We start from the raw sequence: 18,699 nt of genomic DNA, 5'->3' as shown, positions 1-18,699 counted from the left end.
TCGTATGTACATATACAGTTTGCTTATCCATTTACCGGTTGAAGGACATCTGGGTTGTTTCAAATATTTAGTGATTATGAATAAAGATGCTATAAACATTTACGGACTGGGAAAAAATAAATTTTAATCAGTCTCTGGTGCAGTGGTTCTGGGGACTTTCAAAAACAACAAAAAACACAGATGTCTGGGCCCCACTCCCAGCCAATTGAAACAGTATCTCTGTGCATGGGGCCTGGGCTGATGGTTTTTATAAAAGCTCCCCAGGTGGTCCTCTTGTGCAATCTGGGTTGAGAATTCATGCTTAGAGACACGTGATCATTGTATTTTTGGTAAATCAGCTCTCTAGGGTTTTCTTTATTATTTTTACTTGGCGAGGTTTGATAATTATATTTAGGTAATATAAGATTATGCTTCAAATTAGTTGTTTCTCTTAAGGATTTAATTTCATTTCAAGACAAGAGTTACTGTATGCTAATTAAACCAAGGCCTTTTTAAAGGTTTAAGTAGTCATGATAGAAATATATTTATAATATGCCAATTATATCCCTCAGGAATATTTTAATAATTATATATTTGATTAAAAGGAGTACTTGCTAGTTATGCAGTGTAATTATATGTTTGAATAAACCAGCACTAGAACTAAATGAGCTTCCTTAATTACCAAGACAATTATTTTATATTGCTGATGAAATATATTATTATCTTATGTATATATATATATATATATATATATATATATATATATACTGGTAGTGAGTTCTTAACAACGTTTTGTAATGGTATTTAACAACTATTTAATCAATTATGTTGATTTAAAGAGTGAAACAACATTAATGTCAGCATGAATTGGGCAACTGAGATATTTTACATTAAAATAAAGATTTTCACGTTACACATAATTACATAAGAACACATAGGATTTTTAAAATTTCCCTGAACCAACTAGAAATATTATTTGAAAGCTGTGTACTTTGATGATTAAAATGATTACCAAGATGAATTTGTATTTTTGTCTTAACCCTAAGCCTAGTATTATTCAGTGATAATGATCCTGAAATAATTCTATGATCACCAAGTGTTAGAAGGCCCTTACAAGGCCAAGAAATAAAGAAATAAAGTCTTTTTCAATAAAAGACTTCTCCATACTTTTGGTAGGGTATATTTACGTGAATAATTGTTTATTCTTATTTAAAAACACAGTTAGGACGCACCTGGGTGACTCAGTTGGTTAAGCTTCTGACTCTTGGTTTTGACTGAAGTCATGATCTCGTAGTTTGTGGGTTCGAGCCCTGTTTTGTGATTCTCTCTCTCTCCCTCTCTCTCTTTCTCTCTCTGCCCCTCCTCTGCTTATGCTCTTTCTCTCTCTCTCTCTTTCTCTGTCTCAAAATAAATAAATAAGCTCAAAACAGAAACACATTTAAGATGATAAATGGGACAAAATGTTGATATCTTCTTGATTTAGCTCTTATATTTTAATTCCTAATCAACATGAGTTTTTTACATACTTGCCCCAGGACATTTGAAAGAGCCAATACTTTCAAAGATTTGCTTTCTTGCAATGGGATGTTAAGGAAACTCATTACCAGGGTACATATTCTCCACTATTGCAAAGAAAAATACTTTCTAGTATTGGTAATAGAAAGAGCTAACAAGTATTGGGTACTTAGCATGTGCATGCAATGTATTGCATGAAGATTATCTCATTTAATCACTAGAGTACTTCTCTGCTTTAGAAGCCCTTATTATCCTTGCCTGTGAGATAGGGTAAATTGTAGTTTAGAGAGGTTAAGTAACTTGTCCTTAGTGTTCATATTAAGTGGTGAAGACATGATTCATGACTAAGTAGTTTGACTTCAGAGACTGCGTATTAATCTGTATGCCACAATCTATGCGCTTCATTTGCTCCTGTCTTTATTGAACTTATAGGAACCCTATCCTGTGCTCCCTGAGCACATTTTTACTTATTTATAACTTCAGTCACATTATTATTTTTTTTTTCATTTTGATTCCGGTAGATGGTTAAATAGACATACCCTCCCATTAGTGTCCAGATGCTTTCATCTGTGTTCTGGGTAATTTGCATATTGCCTGACACTCAGGAGGCTCTCAGTGACTGCTTGGCTTATTAAATAACAGACCTAAATTTCGTATAACGCATCTATGATGTTGGGTTGAGACCACCTTTTCATTTTGAGAGCTGCCTCAGAAGGCTTTGGAAACTGAATCAGTTCTTTTGTTTGGTGCAGAGCTGGCTTAGTCTGTAAGGTATAAAATCTAAGCACCTTTCATCCATGGGTGAGTTTGAACTTCCTTTGTAAGCAGAAAGCATTACTGTGGGCAGTGTACCAGGAAACCCACACTATGACTCAATTTTGTTTGAGAGAAAACACCTGAACTATGTCGGTAAACTGAGGGATGTGGTGGATGGGACAGATTAAAACACTATGGTTTGCATGGACATGGCACATTTTTAAGTTTTGTTTACTTCAATTTTTTTTGTTATTTATTTAATTTTCGTTTGGGAAAGAGTTATTTAAGATTACTCCTTCTAGATAATAATAATTGATTATGCTATAATAGGGATCATGACTAAACATGATAGAATGAGACCCTTTCTCTCTAAGGAACACCCAGTATAATTAAGGATCAGACTAAAAAGCCTTAATTCCAAAGTAGAATCAGAAGAGGGGCAGGAAAAGTATCTAGAACTTGGGCTACTTTTGTGTTCAGTGTTGTCCTCTCACCCCTTTACTGCTTGCTTCTTGTCTGTTCTTCATGCTTATGAATTCTATGAATTTTTTAGGCTATAGTACATAATTTAAGGAACATTTTTCCCTAAGAACAATGTAATCGAGGAACACTGCTACTTTACGATAGATTTTGAAAGGGTTTATATTCCTACATGCTTACTTTGAAGTGAAGCAAATAATAGAGACTGGGTGACCAAAAGGACACAAATTACTGTCTTTGATGGACTACTTGCTTTAGAGAGACATAATCCCATTTAAAATCTACAGTTCTGATGGAATTTTTTGTTTGTTTGTTTTTAAGTTTATTTATTTATGTACTTATTTATTTATTTTGAGAGAGGCAGAGAGAGTGCAAGTGGGGGAGGGGCATAGAGAGAAGGAGACAGAGAATTCCCTGCAGGCTTCCTGCTGCCAGCACAGAGCCCCATGAGGGGCTCAAACTCAAGAACCAGTGAGGTGAGATCATAACCTGAGCCTAAACCAAGAGTTGGACAACTTAACCACCTGAGCCACCCCAGGCAGCCTGGAATGTTAACCACCTAGGTAACACTTTTTCACAACCATCTGTCGCCAGAGAATCACTCAAGTGACCTTGTATTTTTGCTTAAAGTAGTGTAGGATTTTATCCCCTTAATTAATTTAATAACATTTTATAGTTGCAGCAACTAAGCAACTAAAAGGGTGTTGTCCTTAAGGTCCTATCCACAAAATAGAAAATTTGGATAAAGCTAATTGATTGTAGGGCTTGCTGTTGTTCATTATCTTAATTAGTCTAGGTAATTAAATCATTAATTGATTGAAGCTGATCCCTTGCTAACAGTAAAACTCAGTGCTTTTCTGCTTGATCCCATAAGAACTGTCATTTCAGTTCTTCATGCAACTCCTCCTTTATGGCGTTTTGTACTGTCGAGAGGCATGGGCTTTACCTTGCCCTTCTATTAGGGACAGCATCACAGGAGGATAATGCTAATGGGTGGACATAGATGCTGCCTGTGAGATGTACCTCAGTGAAATCAGGAAGCAGTCCCACCCTGGCTGTGGTTAATTAACTCTAGATGGTAAATCACGCAGAAGCAATCCATTATGAAGACAATCCTGCCTCTGGCAATTAACTTTCACTGTTTGTTGTGTTTTGCTTGGTTATCTTTCTGAAACTGTGGATTTCCATCAAAGGGTTCTGGCACCCATTCCTGCCTGGCATATGCCAATACATCTTTAGTCTTTTGCAATAATGTTCCTGAGGTGAACACTATTTCTTCTTACTCAAGCTCAGAGCTTTGGGATAATCGCTATGTTTCCTAAATATATGAAGTTCTTTTAAAACTTCAAAGCCTCCTCAGGGGCAGAGGGAAAGGAAGGAAAGATGCCTCCTTTAGAGAGCGTGTAGTGAATTGACAAAACCATGAACATTTATCTTCAGGTGCTGAAATCTGAGATGTTTTCACAAAGCTATTTCACGTTTAAAAAGTTGTCTTTTAAAATGAATCACTAATCCAATAATTACAATAACACTAGAATCAGACTAAACAAAGGAAAAGGTAAGGTGGTAAGAAGTTGTTTTACCTTGGAATAAATTTCAAACCTCCTTGTGAGTCCTACCCTATCTAATTTCAGAAGAACTTCTATGGTAAGCTTGGTTTTATCAAGATCCCTTGAATACTGTGAGGTTTCCTTTCTTTAATTTGATGTTCTTTCCTATTATGTTCCTCTTGAGGAGAATTGTGGAAGTAATGAAATTCATAATTGGCTTCTTTTCTTTGCTTGGACTAAGTGACTCTGGCAGTTCCTTGGAAGAATTCAAGTTCTGTGCTCCTTTGGTTGATATGATAGCATTAGTAAGGCAGCAAAAGTAGTTTAAAATGAATGCCCGACCTGGAATTTACACATATGGATATAATGCTGCCTGAATACTCCTAATCAGAGTTAGCTATTTCTTATTGATATTGACCTATCTTTCAAGACAACTCTGCTCATGGAAAAATATAGCAAACAGATATAAATCTGTGATGCTATTTATTACTGAAAAAGATTTCTAGAGAATTGTGGTTACTATATCATCAATAGTTTACTATGGCTGCAATTTTATCCAATAAACAATAAACATGGGTTATCTAATTATAGAGATATTTTCTTTCTAGAAATACAAGTCTTTTCTTTAAAACTATTTTCCATGAATGTGATAAATTATGATTCTGTATTGTCGGTTTAATCTGTGCTTCCTTGCTTTCTAACCTAGGAAGCAGATATATCTTGTATATCCCTCTCTGCTGTTGTTTCCTATTTATGTAATAAAGAGACAAGGAAATTTAGTTAAGAAATGGAAAGTGATATTCCCTAAGTAATCATAAATAATTTAAAACTTAAAATTATTATTAGTAGATATTTTAAGTTTATTTATTTGAGAGAGAGAGAGAGAGAGAGAGAGAGAGAGAGAGAGAGAGAGAAGGAGGGGCAGAGGGAGGAGGAGAAAAAGAATCCCAAGCAGGTTCCACACTCAGCACAGAGCCTGACGTGGGGCTTGACCCCACGACCACCCCAAGATCAGGACCTGAGTCGATATCAAGAGTCGGATGGACGCTTAACCAACTGAGCCACCTAGGCGCACCCCATTAGTTGATATATTAACCTCTGGGAATTTTTTTCTTATAAGTATTTTTCTGTTTGTATTTATTTTAAAGTTTAAGAAATACATATGTTTCAAAATACATTTTAGAAAACTGATTATACCTATTAGAATTAATATATTTTTAACTTGCAGGAATGACACAAATTTGACAATCTTGGGATGGGGGAGAGGTCAGAGGCAGAGACTTCTTTAAACTTATCGTTGAAAATTGAAGAGTATAATGAGATGCATTGACAGAAGTATGTTGTAACCAATTTTACATAGTTCATGATGAATTTTGTATCGTTCTGACTTGAGAATGGTAGACAGGAAGAAAAAACATTGAGAGCCACTAACACACATTTAGTTTTACTATCTAAATTGCATTATATGTATAAGAGGCTCCTAGAGTATTTTATATATTCTATTTGTGTTATGCTTTATGGTGTACAGAGGACTTTCACTTATATTGCCTTGCTTATTAGCCTTTGTTACATCCCCTGAGAGGGAGACATTATTCCCATTTTAGAGCTCATTATTAACTAGGACTCAAACTCAGTTTTTCCAATTCCAAAGCAGATTTTCTTTTTAATTTACAATGAGCCTACCATATTCTTCCTCATGTGTAGGGAGAACTGCATGGGGCAGGAAGGAAGAGGGCAGCCAACTCTGCAAGAGCCTAGTTGTCCTTGGCAGCTCTGTCAACTATTTATCAAGAGAAGTGCAGTTGATCAGGGTGAGAGAGGATGATGGCTTTTATGTGGTGGTAGCTGGAGAGAATGGATGGATTCCAGAAATATTCAGAAAGATGAAATAAGCAAGAGTAAGTCGATTACTTCATGAGATGTAGAGGGTGAGAGATAAAGAAATGTCAAGGAAGAGTCTCTGATTTCTGTTATGAGCACCCACTTGGGTGATTATTGTGTTTATCAAGATAGGAAACACTAAAAGGGGGTGGAGGTATTTGGGTCATGAGCTTGGTTTGGGACATATTGGATTGACATGCCTGGTAAATAATGTACTGGAAATGCTAAATGAGCAACTGGATATGTGGATCCAGGTATGAGAAGAGAGCTGTGAGCTAAAGATAATTTCTTGGGAGTCACTTGTGTATAAATGTTAACAGAACCATGGGGAGAGACAAAATCACCTAAGGAGAGAATAAACAAAGACCAAGGGCTCAGATGCCAACCTTTGGGAACCCCTTATTTATAGAAGATGAATAGGAAGAGAAGTTGGGAGGGGAAAGAGAAAGAAAGCTGTAGATTAAGAGGAAAATCTGAGAGGGTTGTTCCAGGGACCAAATACATAGATGTTTGGAGGAAAGATGTTCTCAGATGCTATTGAGGGGTCTGAAAAGTGTGGAATTTGCTAGCACAGAGGACATTGGTGCCTTTAGGGAGTCTGGGATGGTAGAACTGAAGTAGTGATGTGGATTCATTGTTTACAGAACAAGTACAATACAGAGAATAATGAATCTGGAAGTGTTCACACCATTCATCCTCAGTTCATACAACTGAAAGCAGAATCTTTTTGATGTAGTACTCATGGAACACAAAAGAAACCTTTAAGTTTCCAGGCCTCTAGACTTTATCATTCTTCTTCCCTGTTCTGCTGATCTATTCAAAGAATAGGTCATATATCACCACCCTGCATATTTAATCTGGGGAGGAGGTCCAAAGAGATTTCAGAGTCACAGTTGGTTTATGCCCCCAACACATTTGTGCAAGGTTTGATCTCTGACCAGCTGTCTTGCATTTTGTCTGAAGAAACCCTCTTGGATTCTCACTCCAATTATGCTGAACTACTTAATATTCTCCAAGTAATTGGAAATTATACTTATAAATGTTAAAAATTCTCTGATCAGTGGGTTGATTCAGAGCTGCTGAGTCTGTCTGAAATGTTTTTCTCCCTCTTGCTTTCAGAATTCAACTAAACTTCTGTTGTAATTATGCCTTCCCTTAAAGACTGGGGGAGAACTTATGTGCCTTTAATGCTGAGATTTCTACAATAAAGCTTCCAACTTCTCATATTTGTTTTTCTTTCTATCTATTTATTATTTGTTCATCTGTTCAATCCCAAACTGAAATTTTCTGAAGACAGGGATACTATTTGTTTATTCTCAGGGCCTACTGTCTATAAGGGCCAAATATTCCACTAGCCCAATGTAGTAGGTAATCAGTAAATGTTTGTTTAATGAATAGATGAACCTCAACTAGGTTGGACTGAGAGAGAAGTAGCAAAAAAGACCTCTGAAAAGCTAGAGGAGATAGTACAAAAAAATAGGTAAAGTAAAGCCCATAAGATTTACTCAGAGCCTATTATCTTTGATTTTCCACAATTTAAAAATGCTTACTTAAATGGCAACCATGCTGTCCTGCAGAAACTCAGACAAACCCTTGACCCAGTGATAGATCTGAGGGTGGGTGGAAGTGACTAATAGGGAAAACTTAGTAGATCAGAAGCAAAAACTATGAAAAGTGGCAGAATGAACTAAAACTAGGCAAAATAAGGGAAAGAACTCATATCCAAAAGAAAGAAAAAGAATGATAAGGTGGCTTTCAGTACCCCCCATCAGATTTAAAGTCAAATGAATAAATGAATATATTAAAACAGGGTATAAATAAACCCTGGCTATCAGTAAGTGTTTTGACCATATTTTATCCTTTTCCAAACGGCAGAAAGGCATTTAATACATTTAGCAAGAAAATCATTAATTAGGCTTAAAATAAAGTATTCAAATATGCACACTTTATTGAAAATAGCAGGGTTGCCTGGGTGGCTCAGTAAGTTAAGCATCTGACTCTTGATTTCCACTCAGGTCACGATCTCAAGGTTGTGAGATGGAGCCCCATGTTGGGCTTAGCACTGAGCATGGAGTCTGCTTAAGATTCTCTCTCTCCCTCTCCATCTGTCGCTCCCCTGCTTGCTGTCTCATTCTCTCTCTTTCTCTCTCTCTCGCAAAAGAAGAAAGTTTTTTCTATATGGAGTACCCTCTTCATAAGGATGGCAGCAATTGAGACAGTAATGTTATAAATGCATTCAGTCAGCTTAAAATAATTTGGAGGTGGGAAGTACATTGTATGAAAATCAGGCATTCCAGTGTAAAAAAGGGAGAGCAATATGTAGCAAACAGTTTGGAAATCATCATGCATTAACATTGATAAATTTGTTTTCTGTCATTGTATAATTGAGTTAAAATTTTACATGTGTTATTTCATCTTTCCAGGATTGGATACTTTTTTTCCCCCCTTAAGGCAACTAACAGGATCCTTATCCCTTCTTTGTCCTAAATTACAGCACTAAGAAAAAATTTTGCCTTCTTTAAAAATCCCCAACTTTTATGTTTCTTCTTTTTAATTTAAATTAATTGTTGGTGGGCAAAAAGGCAATGGTATTTAAAGGACAGACGTTATCTCCAATAAGCATAATTAGTGTTCCAGTAACTCAAACATTGACCAAATGTTATTTGAAAGTGGTATGTTGGAGTTAATGCAATGTCAGGTTTTCTTTTCCCTCTTTTGGTGCTTGTTTACTGTTTGGTGATGTTAAAACCATAAAATCAAGGGGTTTTTCTCATTACTCCCAGTGAAATGTACACCCCTCCCCTTTCTGTATACTCCTAGATTCAATTGTCTGTTTTTACAAATGAATGAAAACACCGGCTATGATGGAATCTCTGTAATGCAATGTATTATTTTTCTCACTTTTTAGAAATAATAAAAGCACACCCTAATACATCTTTGCTATTCACAGCTGACCTCCAGTGTGCTGTGGAACCATGTAATTGAATAGCACTATTTGTAGAGGGAGATAGTCAATAAAAGAAATGAATTTAAGTGCATGACAATAAAGCAGTTGCTTGATGATTGTAGAAGTTCCAAAATGGAAAAACTGCCTTTGATTCTTCTTGGTTGACTACTTTTCCATGTGGAATTTGAGAGTTTACTACAATACAGTAAATAATAATTTAGATGCATTTTTACTGATGGCAGCAGTAATGAATATTATACCATGGAGGTAAAATTACAGTTTTTGTTAAGATACACACCCGCAGAATATCAAAGGAGGTCATAAAAAAGGTGAAATCTGGAAAACAGAAACTATATAAGGAATTTTTTAAATTGGTTACTGGATATTATATTGCTATCAGAAATTACTGATCTATTTTTTGCATACCCCACATTTTGGGATTTCAGCCATTGTAAGTTTTGGAATCAATTCCTAACATCTCTGATACTTCAAAAAGGCACACTGCCAGTAACATAAAGAACAGGAGGAATCCCACTGGTAGACCGTTTGAAAGGGTTACCTTAATTAGGGTCTGCTAAGTAGCCAATTTTTCGTTTTTGCCCTCATCACAGCAGATAATACTTACTGTGCCTTCTGTAGAGATTAATGTGCAGTTGCTTCTTTATTGTGCAAAATATCACCACAGAGTATGGAGGTGGGCTTCATGTCAATAAAGATTGTACTGAAGCAATGTGATAGATAACATTTCAGAAAAGAATAATTTCTTCAATTCGGTTATCTAGTACATTAAACATTCACACCAGTGTATGAAATTGTATTTGTGAAACTCACTGGCTCAACCAAGTAGAATCACAAATCAGAAACACTTGGTTTCAATTTCCATAAATTTTCATAAGATTATTTTCAGATATTGCCCAATGGAATAAGTTTATTTTCACATTTTCTTTTAAAAAATACTACTAAATGTACTCTAAATGGCCCATTGTCATGTTATTTGATTCTGGTTATTAAAGAATATGGAAAAAGCAATGTCCCCAATTGCTTATAGTGGGGGAAAAACGGTTTAATTGAGAAGGGTACTGACCATCTATTTAGATTCCTTCAGGAATTAATCTTTTGTTTGTTTGTACTTTTACTTATATGCAATGTATGGATAAAGTTTTTGTGTCTGCCTCATCTTTCTGTCAGGGATATGTCGAAAGACCCAGCAAAAACCAGAAACTTAATTTAATAACTTGCCCAAGCAACTGTTTAGCATTTGTCCTCAAGGCAAAGAGTTGAACTGATAGGTTTCCTAAAGAAAATAAGGGATCTTTATACAGTTCATCTGAATTTCATTACTTGTCAGAAATTCACTTAAAGGATCATAAATTCTGTTTTTTTTCATTATTTAGGATTTAGAAAAAAAGGATATGTGTTTTGTGATAACAAAAATTCTTATAGGATATTAGGAATTTATACTTTAATCAAAGAAACAAGGATTCACCTCTTGAAATGGATGCTATTTCCTCATGAAGGATTCGCCCAGTGGCTGGAATGTGCTCCCAATGTAACCGGTGCTTATACTGGTATTGGGTTTTGGGCTTATCAGTGCTATAGGACGTGTGTTAGTATTTTGAGTTTGTAATCTCCTTTATGAGTATCACTTGTAAGTTAGGGAAGAATTATCCATTAGGCATAAATTCTCCTCACATCAATGCTAATTTTTACTAAATTTATTTTTTGTTGGAATCTTTTCTATTTAAAATTTTTTAAATGCTTATTTATTTTTGAGAGAGAGAGAGAAGGGATGGGGGAAAGGCAGAGAGAGAGGGAGATATAGAACTGAAAGTGGTTTCCAGGCTCCACGCAGTCAGCACAGAGCCCGATGTGGGGCTTGAACTCACAAAGTGTGAGATCATGACCTGAGCAGAAGTCAGACGCTTAACTGACAGGCGCTTCTGTTGGAATCTCAATGTACGACTAAACAACGTTCACTCTGTCAGCTAAAAAAGAAACTAATAATGATGAAGTCCTAAAGCACAGCTATTGAGATGGATGAGTGACCTGTAAGTTAAATGCTAGGCTCAGTAGTTTTGAGAGATAGGTACATTTACAAATCATCCCATGATTGAATCCTTCTACCTAGGGTTATAACATAAATCATGGGATGATTTCTCTCCTGTTCTTACTCAGGCCATCATATCCAACCGAAATGTAAGTGCTTGATTCCTCAATGTAGGACTAACATTCATGACCTGGATATTTTAGTGTCTTGGTGGCAAAGTGTGTGGTGTAGTGATAATCAGCTCTCAGAGTATATCTTGCAAAATCACAGACATTGATTTAATCTTCATATTGCAGGTGGCAGTGGCAGGTCAGCTATCATGGATCTATGTTTGTCTTCTTACTTTGGGACTCAACTGAAGTTAGCTCTTATTTGGCATGTGCCATTCTTATGGTAACAAGTGAAAACACGACTCTGGGTTGAACCACTCTATCACCATAAAGTCTCTGATGAGATACAGTGTATATTGTGTCATAGTCTGTTGGCCAAAGCAAGTCACATGGCTAAATGTATGACAGGGAGGTACACTCTGCCTCCAAGGAGGCAGCATGAGTCACATGCTTGTGAGCAGGGACATGTATTCTTCTTCTAGGGAAGAGAGTAAAATTTGGAAATAATTTCCCATGGATGTATAACAAATTTGATAGCAATCTTTGTAACTGCTTTTGGCACTACAAAAGTGCCCGAGTCTCCTAGGCACTTGGAGACTTCCAGAATCTGCTTCAGTTTCCATCAAGGATTGCATAGGTTACTGCCTTTGTGACTCTAAGGACGTTAACTGTAGTTATGAAGCAGTGAGAAAGTATTTGCTGACCACATTAGAAACAGGGTAAAGCAATGAAAATAAAGGGTAGGATTGCTTGGCACTCTGCAACCCAAACAGATCAGCACCGAGATACTTAGTTTCTTGCAGAAAGGTCGGTTCTTTTATTTTCCTGAATATTTCTTCATGCTCTTCCCTGGGGACAGTTTTCAGGCTGTTTCAACATGAGGTCACAGGTGTAGAATCCCCTCAGGATGCAATTGAACAAAAGCTCATGGTAGTATTCCTATGCTCAATAACAGAAAGAACCCTTTTGTGGTTTTCTGGTACACTAAATAAAGCTTGATAAAGTACAAGCACAGATAAAACCTTCAACAGAAAATGGCTGAGGGAAATTGGGATCCAACCATTCATTGATAAATGACATCATGAGATGTACTTCTTATATTTAAACAATTAGAGTGATCCTTACTCGAAAACTTTATGCCTGCAGTGACAATTTCCAACTCTTCCCCACCGTTCTTCCTTCCACTCCTTGGTCCCTGACTTTTACCCACATTTCCAAAAATTCACACATTCTTATAAGCCGCAGCAGTTTCTCAAACTGAGATCTGAGTGAAGCACTGACTAAGACATCTGACACACACAAGGTGTTCAATATATACTAGTTCTTATACGTTCTGCTACTGCATGTTTCATCATAATGAAATAAACAGCTTTGATTTTCATTTCTTTTGTGTGAGTTTTATTTGAAACTACTTGCTTTAAATGGAAAACTATGTAAAAGGCTTACATTTATATATAATTTTAGATAATAAAATCTCACAAGTGTTTACTGTATATATTGTAATAATTAACTCATAGCAGGGACCACAGCAAATTATGAGCGATAGTGTCCATGATCTCAGAGGTTTCAGCCAGCCATGGTCACTTGATAGTTAAATAGTTTATGCGCTTTATCATAATAGATGAAAAATTGAGGGATAAAAACAACCCACATTTACTAATAAGTTCTGGTAGAAAGTAGTAAGATGTTGTTCCTGTTTTTTACTCTTCCCATCAATAATGTTGTATCCATAAAAAGTGTGCCCCCCCCACCAACACACACACACACAGACACACACAGTGGCCTTTTTAAAAATCCAAAAGCAAAAATAGGAAAAAATCTGGAAACGCTACTAAGTAAGGAATGATTTAATTTGTATTTAAAGAGCCCCATGATCCATTTCATTGGGCTGCAACATTTCTCCTCTTAATAAGTTGATGATGGTACATGACGGATCCCTAAAAGCTCCCTTCCCTTTTCTTTTTCCAAAGTATAATCAGTACTCAGAAAAGAGACTCATTGTTTCAGTTGAAACCAACTCTTTTATTTAATTGTGACCCTAATTCCACGGTTATGATTTTCTTGGATGCTAACTCTACATTTTGTCAGAAAGCCAAACAAATATTAGAAAACAGGGCTGTGTTTATTTAGTGGGAGCAAAATATAATTCTGCTAGGCAAGAAACTGTTATTGTTGTTTTAATGCTTCTGAGAGCATTTTGTAACCAGTTTGATTTTAAAAAGAAAGAGAAAAGAAACAATAAGGAAGAACTGGTTATTGGGAAGTCCAAGGGAGCATCTCTCTTTCAGCACACCTCTTTCAGCACACCTCTGGTTGAAACAGCAATATTTGATGACAATTCTGGCAAGAATGCTTAAAAAAAGAACATTTTTTTTTACAGTTCTCAGAACCTTCTGTAGCAGAAGCAATTTGTCTGGATTCATAGAGTCATTAAAGATTCTGTGTTTAACTTGGAATAAAGTAAAAACTCTGACCTTGGCTTACAAGACCTGTGGTGATCTAGCTTCTGTGTTTCTGTCTGCCTTCATCTTGTACCAGAACCTTGTTTGCTCCCTGCATTTGAATTATCTTGACACCTTCATGCACGGTCTTCCCGGTTCTTGGAATTCTCTCACTGTTTCCCCTAATTCACTCCTTCTCAGGTGTTTCTCTTCTGCAAGGCCTCCTTTGACCATCCTGAGTAGGTCTGTCTTCTACCTTGTTACCATGTTTCTCTCATTCATATGCTTCACATTTTTATTGCTCGGTTATTGCTTCTCTCCCTCACTCCGGAAGTGCAGGGACTGTCTCTTTTTTTCCACACACCTGGAATCTAATGTAATGCTTGGTGCAATAAGTGCTCAATGAGTATTTGTTAATTAAATGAATGAATCAATAGCTTAGTGGAAAGGAAATGAATTGCATTTAAAATAATATATCTCAGTCAGTCTGTAGCAAAGGACCTAGAGGCCAGATCTCTTGGTTTCCCATCCAGTGTTTCTTTCTCTCTACTGGTGTAAGAGGCTACCTTGAGAAACCTGATTTGAGAGTGGGCTCTGGTCCACAATCCAACTGAGGTCTGCTGGTTCTGAAGATGCCTCCACTGACCTGATTCCTCGAATGCCTTTTGGCGTGTACTTTTACTCTCTTAGGTCAGACATGATACTAGAGTTTTTGAGGGATCAAATAGAAACCCCACATATAGTAAGGAACCAGTGGACATGTGATATGATCTAGACTTTGGTTTGGAGCAGGTGACTGAGTAAAAATTCTAAGAGAATAATGTAAGAAGAGAGAGATAGTAAAGGAGCAGGCATGTACCATTTTCCACTTTGAAAATAGTCATTGCTAACTTAAAACAACTGGATAATCAAAACCAAAAATCTTCAAACAAAGGCTCTCATAAGGAGCAAGTATCCCTAGAAAATTTAAAATATAATTTGATTTATCATAGATTAGCTTATAAATATCAAGGATCTTCTATCTTAGAATTTTATGATTTTATAAGATTCAGCTATAGTAGCTTTGATTTATAGGTGAGAAAATACAATAAAATGCATATCACTTATTCAGAGTTACCTATGACCATTTATGCAACTGACATACCAACCAGAATGATTCTTTGTTATACAAATGCATATTTGATAGTGCTTATGCATATAAACAGATTATACAAGAGACATTGTTGTTGCCTAACTGGTAAATGCTTCCTTCTTTCTAGCTAATAACGCCCAGATTTTATTTATCTTTGTTCTAAATGGCTGTATGTGCCAAGGGTGCCTGGGTCCTAAGCGGTGAATAATGTTGGTACAAAACTATAGTGGTCTCACTTTTCCTGTTAGGTGGTGCACTTAAATAGAGGCATATGAATGACTTCTGGCCAATAAAAATTGAGAGAAAATCTGCTGTAGAGTTTTTGAGAAGGGTTTATTCATTATAAGAGAGGAATGCGAGATGGGGATGTTCCCTGTTTCCTCTGTATGTGGTGTTTGGAGTTGCTGAAGGCATCTTGGGACCATGAGAGGAGCCTATCAGACAGGACAAGCCAGCACAGTGAGAAGGGCAGAGGGCACAGTTGGACTGGAGGATTCTAAGCATTTGATGCTATCCTTGAATGCAGGATAGACTACCTTGCCTCCAGTCTTATGTGGGAGAAAAATACCCATATTATTTAAACCATTTTTACTAAGGGGTTCTGCTACCTATAGCTTAAAATATTTATTTATTTATTTATTTATTTATTTATTTATTTATGTGTAATTTTGAAAGAGAGAGATAGAGAATGAGTTGGGGAGGTGCAGAGAGAGAGGGAGACACAGAATCTGAAGCAGGCTCAAGGCCCAGAGCTGTCAACAGAAAGCCTGATGTGGGGTTTGAACCCACAAACCATGAGATCATGACCTGACCTGAAGTAGGACACTTAACCAATTGAGCCAAGCAGGTGCCCCAAGCTTAAGATTATAACAGATACATGTTCTTTGGGTCAACTAAAGATGATGTAGCAGAGTTTACAATCCTAAACCGCTAGGCTCTAAGGTGAGAAGGAGATCAACCAAAAAGCAATGCATTTTAACATTTAAGTAGCTATGGAGACTAAACATAGAAAAATAAGCTAGTGTATAGACAGTCAGAATCAACAAGTAATGGGTATTTATTATATACAGCTTAAAAAGAAATTGGGATTTAAATTTGTGAACTTTTGCTTTATCTTCTGGATTTATGTAAAAATGGACAAATAACAGCAAATAGTTTTCCTTGGCACATGCAGAAAACAAGTGTTTTTTTAATCCTGAAGAAAATGTATTGTTCTTTGTCATTTTTATCTTTTGCCAGTGGGTATGTTAAGATCCTGCCTAAAAATATTTTTCTTGTTAATTCAACTTTTCCAGGAAAAATACTGACTCTCTGAACATTTATATTTCTGTGGAACTGACTTCAAATCAAATTTTCCATCAGCTTTTTGCTCTAGAAGTTGCTGTTAGTGTGAATGTTATCGGTATGAGTTTGCTTTGGGGTTAGAGGCTTCTCTAAATTGGGTACCTCTGTAGATTTTGCTTCCTTTTGCTAAAGAGCAAAGAAAAAAAATCACAAGTTTTTCATTTCTCTACCATGGCTATTTTCTATTCAGGTTCCCATTTCTTCTTGAGTCAATCTCTGTAATTTATATCTTTTCTAGAAAATTATTTATTTCATCTAGAGTTAAACATGTACTCAGTCTGTGTTGCAAGCACATTCTCTTACTTTAAGTAAATCCCATTACTCTCATTGTTAGATCATCTTTTCATGTTTATGTAAAATATCCAGAAATTTGCATAATTATTTAAAATAAGACTTAAACACAAGCACTGGAATATTAATGAAGGACTTTTCTTCAGAATAGTATACTGAGAATTGTGCCTAGAAAGATGTGATCCTAGATACTTTTGAAAAATATAAATTATTTACTTTTACATTATTAAAACATCTGCTTGCTTTGTGGTCTCTCTACCTCTATGCCTAAAGCAATGCTTCTCAATCTAGTGTTTAGGTTGGGTATTATTAACAGGTGCTATATAAGGAGAAAACCTCACACATGTACATTGAAGAAACACACATTGTTTGCATCTTTTGCTATGTGGGTGTGTTGTTTTTTCTATTTTGTTTTGCTTTCACTATGGGATTTCTCAGAGCAACCAGTATACAAATGTATGCAAAGCAGTCTCATAACTCTGCTCTATAGAAACAGCTCACTTAACTCAATTAACATGCTACATTTCCTCATAACTACAGAGACTTTCCTCTGACTTCCATTCTATCACTTATGTTGAGTATGGACAACTGATTGATGGGTGCCCCTTATGGAATATGAGCTCCTTGAGGAAGATTAACTACCTTTATTTCCTCAGTCCTGGTAATGTGCCTCTGAAGTATATGAATTTTGGAGAATGAAATGGCATTGTAATTGTTTAAGTTAAGTACCTCCCTGCCTATATTCTGCTCTGTGCTACTTGACATAAGTTCTGTCTGTATTCTCTATGATATCCAAGTCTGTTCTGATTGAGGAGGATGATCATGGAGGAAAAGGATATGCTTGTTATGAGAGGAGAGTGAATAATCCTGTGGGAGGGATTCTATCAGATCCATGAAGACAAGGAAGACACTATTCAATTGCGTAAGGTTTTGGGAAATGGGCTATTCTGAGCTGCTTGTAAAGGATGGGCAAGAGATTTGGTGGTGAACTAGGAGACAATGTTAAAGACTGGAGATGATGTTCAACCTCCAGATGTAGAAGACATGAGCAAGTTTCTCAAAAACTCCAAGCGTGTAATTACACATAGCCCTAATAATCATAGACTTACGTTGACTTCCCACAGAATTCCATGACTTACCATAGAGTCCATGACATGAGTTTCCATTGACATACCGTAGAGTTCAATGACATGCGGTACTTGTTTTGCTAATCTTTTGAGTCTGAATTTGAATCAAATTGGTGCTAAAGCTGGTGTGAGTGAGTGAACTGGGACTCAGAGCTGAGCAGTAAACATAGTTTACTCTCAAATATTTGCATGGTGATTTTGCTTTATTCTTTTGTTTTCTGAATAAGTTTACATAAACTCTTAAGAGCCATTAAAAACTGTTCCTGTTTTGAAAGTCACTATCAATAAGAGAGATACCTTTGAGTTGAAGAAGCAAGTTAATTTGTGGCATATAACTGTGACCAGGAAAGAAGTGACCCTGATGGAAATCTGGTTTAGGAGAAGGCCTGAAACCTATTAAAATGTTTATATATTTATAAATTTGGGAATTCTCAAAAGTCTGACAAAGAAACTTTTTGTGGATGTCTAGAGGCCAATAAACCATATATTTACATAGCACTTTACAATTTAAAAAGTATTTCACATCCCTTATTTACTTGACCCTCACAGCAGCTTTTTGAGATAGGGCAAATATCTATATGATGCAGTTTTGGAAGTCAAAGCTTATGACTACATTTAGCTTTTTGTGACAGAGATTGCTAGGGCTCACTACTATCTTATTTGTAAGCACACCACTAAACCAAATTTCCCAGATTCTCCAGCACTTATACATAGGGCCATGATTAATGGAGTAAGATTGGAAACAATGCAAAAGTGAGTTATGTCACCTGTAAGCAAGTTAAGAATGGTAACTTCTACATGGCCTTCTGGTCTGTTGGCTGAAGGTAGAAGATCAGGTGAAAGATTTCAGGGGCGTAGAGGATGATAGAAGAACTAGATAGAGTAACTGAGGATTATGTCTACATGGAGCAAAGCCTCCCTACAAATCACATTAGACTGTGACATGAATGAAAAATAGATTTTATTGTGTTCACGCTATTGAGATTGTGGGTTGCCTATTGTGGTGGCTAATCCACCTTGACTCCTTAGTCTCGTGTATTTCCATTACTTTGTATTGTCTGTCTATATAAGTGGAAATCTTGTATCTTTATAAATTAAG

Source organism: Lynx rufus, unplaced genomic scaffold, assembly GCF_022079265.1.
Source record: "Lynx rufus isolate CCGP_SWC_20201006 ecotype Redwood Valley unplaced genomic scaffold, mLynRuf1.p SCAF_10, whole genome shotgun sequence".
In the NCBI taxonomy this organism is placed as follows: domain Eukaryota; kingdom Metazoa; phylum Chordata; class Mammalia; order Carnivora; family Felidae; genus Lynx; species Lynx rufus.
The sequence above is the reverse complement of the archived record's forward strand: the minus strand, read 5'-3'. Positions refer to the sequence as shown.